Source organism: Camelus dromedarius, chromosome 13, assembly GCF_036321535.1.
Source record: "Camelus dromedarius isolate mCamDro1 chromosome 13, mCamDro1.pat, whole genome shotgun sequence".
NCBI lineage: Eukaryota > Metazoa > Chordata > Mammalia > Artiodactyla > Camelidae > Camelus > Camelus dromedarius.
This window is the reverse complement of record NC_087448.1, coordinates 25,785,157-25,791,105: the sequence shown is the minus strand read 5'-3', so window position 1 is coordinate 25,791,105 and position 5,949 is coordinate 25,785,157. Positions and strand designations below refer to the sequence as shown.

The following is a 5,949-nucleotide window of genomic DNA, read 5'->3' as shown; positions in this document are numbered from 1 at the left end:
TCTTTCCCAGCATCTTTTCTGGCCCCACAAGAACTTCCCAGATGCCCCACCATCCCTTCCTTTATATGCCATTGATGATAGCTTTGGTATAATCCAGTAACTTTGCTCTTATAAAGAAAGCTAGACTCAAAATTATGTAAATATAATAAGAATGACCTGGAGTGCCCCTCATTTACATATCATAAAAATATCGGAGGGACAAACAAGAATCACTCTAATTTTTAAAATAACACTGCAATGTCCATCTAGAGTAAGGTAGTAATTGCATGCAACTGAGTAGAAGCCATGACATCAATTTCTGGTGGTGCCGGTGGTAAATCTGCCACGTGTATGGGCAGGTCACTTTCCAGCCCTGGTTTATGAGGCTTTAAAAGCAGGTGACACACACACATACCGCAGCACCTCCAAATTATCTGCCTAGATCTGCATTTATGGAGGTTGTTGTCAGGTGAAACTTCTACCAAAACCTAAAGACCAGCAAGCAAGTCAACTAAATGAAAACCTGTAAAAAAGTAAAGAGGAAACAGCTCCTGAGGGGAAAATGAACAGGATTCAATCGCGTTTATATAAACTTCAGTCACCTGTTGTGGCTCTGCAGGCCGCAGGGCATCCTCTACTACACGTAGTGGGTAACCAGTGTGGAGTGGAGCCAGCCTTCATTTGACCTCTGTGCCTACCGCCTGCCTCATAACTTGAATCCCCCTCCACCGCCCAAGGCCCACTGCCTGCCTCCAGCCTGGCCCCGGTTCTTGAGACTTGCAGTCCTCGTCTCTCTCCTCATTGGCCTCTCTTTGCCCTAATTTAATTGGTTAACTTAATACAACTCAACGTTTTCCATCTTCAGCGACACCCCCAATCCCTTTCTGTCCCCCCTGCCAAAGTACATGACACCTTTGGAGCTCGAAATGTTCTATTTTTCCTGCTCCATCTTCCTTCCCAAACAGGCTCTCCATCTTTGTCAGGACAGTCATTAATTCTTTAGAGACAGGAAACAGAGGTGCAGAGACATTGTCATATACTTAGAATAGGCCAACTAAATCCCAATCTGCAAATATAAATAACCCATCAGTCACCCATGAGACTTGGCAGCCAAAGGCAAGTGAGCTACCACAATCTGCTGACACTGAAGTCTGAACCACAGGGCAGCCTGAGTGAATTAGGGATTTGAAGCCAGCTTGGAAGGACAGTCACACTTGGAGTCCCCATGGTTGCCTACAGCTCCAGGTGCAGTTTCCTCCAGGAGTCCCAAGAACACACGCCAAAGTCTCAATCCAGGATCCAACCAGCTTCTGAATGAGTCAGGCTCTCTGAAAAACAGAACCAATAAGGTGTATATACATAGATTAATTTTAAGGAATTGGCTCAAGTGATTGTAGGGGCTGGCAAGTCCAAATTATGCAGGGCAGACCAGCAGGCTGGAAATTCCAGCTGAGTCAATGTTGCGGTTTTGAGTCCAAAGGCAGACTAGAAGCAGAATTCCTTCCTCTTCCAGGGACCTTAGTCTTTTCTCTGAAGGCCTTCAACTGATTGGATGAGGTCCACCCACATTATGGAGGGTCATCTGTTTTATTCAAAGTCTACTGATTTTAAGTGTTAATCACATCTGAAAAATACCTACACAGCAATATGTAGACTCATGTTTGACCAAACAACTTGGCTCCATAACAGCCGAACTGACACATAAGATTAACTACTACAGGTTCCAAGAAGCCTGCTCTCTAGCCAGGATGCTCCAAACACTATCCCCTCTTCTCCAGGCCACTTAGTCTGGGAGCTGATCCATCCTCCATAAGTACAAAGTCACCCCCCGCCATGGTCTAATCCCAAACATCAGTGAAGGATCCCAAAGCCCCAAGGACTTCTTAGCCATCCCAGATTCCAGGGGCAGGTCTTTCCTCTCCAGACCACAACACCCTGTCTGAACACACAATGTGGGGTTCTCATTCCCTACACCCTTGCACAGATCATAACTGAACCCCCTCACCCCATCAAAAGAACTGAACTGAACAATTGATAAAGTCACAAAATCCACCCGTCACATACTTTCAGATTGTGTCTCCTGAACATCCAAAGAAACCATTCTTAAATGTTTATTCTTAAATTACTCAAAGCTCCCTAGATTGGCATCACTTTACTTAAAAATTGGGCATTTTTAGTATATCAACATTTATACATGTCGAGAAATGTGTTCATTTCATCTCCAAGCTTACTCTTAACTTCAGAAATGAACCCATTCCCTACTGTTTCGGGTAACAGAAATCATGGCAGCGAGAAAACACAGATAGAAGAAGATACATCCCAGACTCCAAGGCCCCATGAAATGGATCCCCGAAGACACAGAGTTAAGTCAGGAGGCCGAGAGCACCAGAAACAAGACAAGATGAAGATGTGTAGAGCACTCATCTCCCTGCAGTTGGCATCACTCTTATGCACGGAGACTTTGTAAAGAGTTCTGGAGGCCAAGGGAGAGGAATGTTACTCAGCATAATGGAAAACAAAATAAGAGCAGCAGCATCACCACCAGGGAGTGGATTTTTCCAAATACTTCTTCATTCTCTAGCAAGATAATTGCAAGCAACTGTAGCATCCTAAAATGAGTTACTGCTGACCCTAGTAGCACGGTAGAAAGGAAATTAGTTCCTTTATTCTTAGGACAATAGGTTATTCAAATGGTAATGGACGGTGACAGCCAGGGCCCACAGAGCCTTGCATTAAAGGAGGAAGTGGCCACCAATATTTCTGCTTCACACTGGTCTGTTCCCCCACCTAAGAGGGAAGCTGAACAGTGGGAACAGAGGATCTTGTCAGCCTTGTTACCATCATTGATAATTAACATCTACTGAGCATCTACAGCGCACTAAGTGCCTGGCAGAGACCACCCACTGGGCCCCTTTCAGCCCCCAAATGTCAAAAAGACCAACCGCCAAAAATCCATAGCAAGAGGGTGCAGGCTTGCCTCATCAGACCGAGAGTTGCCTGATTACGCAACAGGAAAAAGAAGTGGCCAGAAAAGTATTTGAAAGAGGAAAGCAGATTTTTGGAAATGTGTCATTTCTTTCCTTCACCCGTTGACCTCTTTTGTAGGACTTTTGCAACCAAGGAATAATTATTTCCAGAAATGGTTCACAGCCTGCTGCAGGAAAGACCAGAAAATTATTAAAGATTTCTTGTTGAATAGAGCAGGTTTTGATTTCTGATGAATGAGAAAGTTCTTCATCATTCAAGTTGCAGTTAGTCGCTGGTAAAACCAAACACTTACAATAGCCCTGGTGCTATGTGCCATGTGGTTTTGTGGTAAATTTGGCATACAAAGAAAATTTCCGTATAACAAACAGGAAATTTGCATTCCTGTTTTATAGTAGGTCATTTGAGCCAGAGTCAAATCCCTGGTATATGAGCCATGTTTGGCTAGAGGAGGCTGAAGTCACCAGGGGGTGGCCTCCAGAGCTGGGGAGGAAGGTGAGGGAAGAGGTGCTGTTCCAACCTTTCCCTCCGCCATTTTAACTGAGCTGCAACGCTTGATTCCCCTGGAAAGCCTTTCTCTTGCTATTATAGCCACATTTTTCATCTTGCAATGCATAGTAACCCTTAGAAAAATGTAAGTCAACTGACAGAAATTGTAACTCCTGGCAGCATTCAGTATCTGGAAGCCTGCCGTGGACTTGCAAGAATGATGTACTCCCCAACCCTCACCCTTCCTTCCCTTTTCCCTCTGTTACTCACACCCTCCAATGGTGCTCTGGATCTCCACACGGAGCCACCATTCCCATACATGGAGGCAGCCTCCTGTGATGCTGCAATGTAAGCCATGGTCATAATACATGGGTTCAAATGCCATGTGACTTTGAGATAGTTACTTTACCTTTGTGCACCTCAATTTCCTCATCTTTTAAATGCAGATAATGGAAATGTTTACATGAAAGATTTGTTGTGAATATTAAATGTGATAATGCTATGTTAAAAATAGGTGATCAATAAACATTAGCTATTAGAATCACCATCATCACCATCCCCATCTTCACCATCATCATCATCCCCACCTTCACCATCATCATCATCCCCACCTTCACCATCATCCCCATCTTGCCCATCACCACCATCATCGCCATCTTGCCCATTATCACCATCATCCCCATCTTCACCATCATTACCCCCATCTTCATCATCATCCTCATCTTCACCATCATCACCCCCATCTTCATCATCATCCTCATCTTCACCATCATCACCCCATCTTCACCATCATCCCCATCTTCACCATCATCATCATCCCCAGCTTCATCATCAACCCCATCTTCATCATCACCATCATCCCCATCTTCACCATCATCATGCATCTTCATCATCATCTTCACCATCATCACCCCATCTTCATCTCTATTACACACATTCCTCACTCTTCTCAGAGCATCAACCCACAGGGTTGACAGTCTATCATCCTCTCCGTGGAAGTACTAAATCTTCTTCTATGGCAACCAGTAACACTAAATAACAGGAGAATAAGAGGACAAATGAAGAGAGGTCACAGATGCCCTGCCAGCTGCCTGAATCAGAATAGTTCACCAGCATGAAAGAGGCGTAGCACTGTGGAGTTTAATGGGGAATGAAATAGGATATCCCTGAAGTCACTAAGGTTGAATGTCTGGGGAACATTCTCCAGGGATGACTCAGCTGTGCTTCAGACCCAACCACCTGGTTTAACAGATGAGGAAAGCAGGGCCCAGAAGTAAATGACTTGCCCAGTGAGTTCACCTCAGAGACAAGGACCCAGGTCTCCTGATGTCTGGTCTAGGGCTCTTCCTTGACCCCCTGGCTTACTGACAAGTGGCACAAACTCTGATCCAGGCTGGGAGAGAGGGAAAGGCCGGCTCCACACTGGGGCCTCAGTCATTGGGGACTATCCCAGCCACACCCACCAGTAAGCTGGCCTTCTTCCCGCCCCCCCCTTATTTCCTTATTGGTCACTTCCTCTTCCTCTCCTAGGTCCCAGCCAGGCTTGCAAGAAGATACAGAACTAACAGGGCTTTAGCAATAAAATACAGGTTCCCCAGGTCAGAGCCGTTCTCCGACCCCTCTCTGCTCTTCCCCCGTGTTCTCGTCCTTTCCGTCTAGCCCTGGAGACTCTCCCTTGGAGCCCTTATTTCCCTGCTTCTCTTCCCTCCTACTCTTTCACCTTTGCTCTGTCACTGCAGGAAATGGCTTTCTTTCCCCTTTCCACCCTGTCACCTAGCTATCCCTCCCTCCTCCTATAAATCTCAATCCCAGCCTCCTGAGCTCAGCATCTTTCTGAATCACTCTCATCCACTGCCAGATGGGATCCACAAGCCTCCCTTCCTCGTTCCCAAATGTGTATTTCTATCTTTGCATCCTTGCACTCACCACACTTTCAACACTTCTGCTCCCATTGTACCTAGAGCCCTTCAAGGTCAGTGACCATCTGCTCTCACGTCCCTGGGACACAGCATAGTGCCTGGTCCAACACTTGATTCTCAATAAGTACTTACTTGAATGAATGCAACACAAGTAAAGCTATCCCAGCTATGCCATTAGGCCCAGCTGTCTTTGTGTGTCAGTGACTTAAAACACTTTCACACGCTTCTTAACTGATGAAATAAGCAGAAGTGCTCTTTTCTGTCCTCCTGACTCTGATTCCCACACCTCCTCTCATGAGACATCCCCCCTCTTCTTTTTTCTTTCTTCCAAAATCTACGATTTCAAAATTAACCTCTCAACTCAAAGGTTAAGAGAGACTTGAGGTCACGAGGGTTGCACAAATTGTGGAATCATTGACAAAAGAGGAAGCACAGTTTTTGCAATGACAGACAGACCGAACTAACAGTAGAGAGGCCTCACTGCGTACGGCACATGTGCTGCGGCTGAACCAAGCTGCACTTGAACCACAGCTCCACGCTCGGGGTCACTCACTCATGTGGGCACCCTGTGCCGCCC

The 5,949-nt window shown here is 45.8% G+C and overlaps 1 long non-coding RNA gene across 1 annotated transcript; it reads right to left on the bottom strand.

Annotated features, from left to right (window-relative positions):
* Positions 1–544: 544 nt before the first annotated feature.
* LOC135322733 (uncharacterized) lies at positions 545–5,673 on the bottom strand. Its single transcript, XR_010383507.1, has 2 exons — positions 5,505–5,673; positions 545–1,307 (listed from the first exon to the last, which is right to left on the bottom strand). It is a non-coding gene; the product is annotated as an uncharacterized LOC135322733 (long non-coding RNA).
* Between the last annotated feature and the right edge of the window lie 276 nt (positions 5,674–5,949).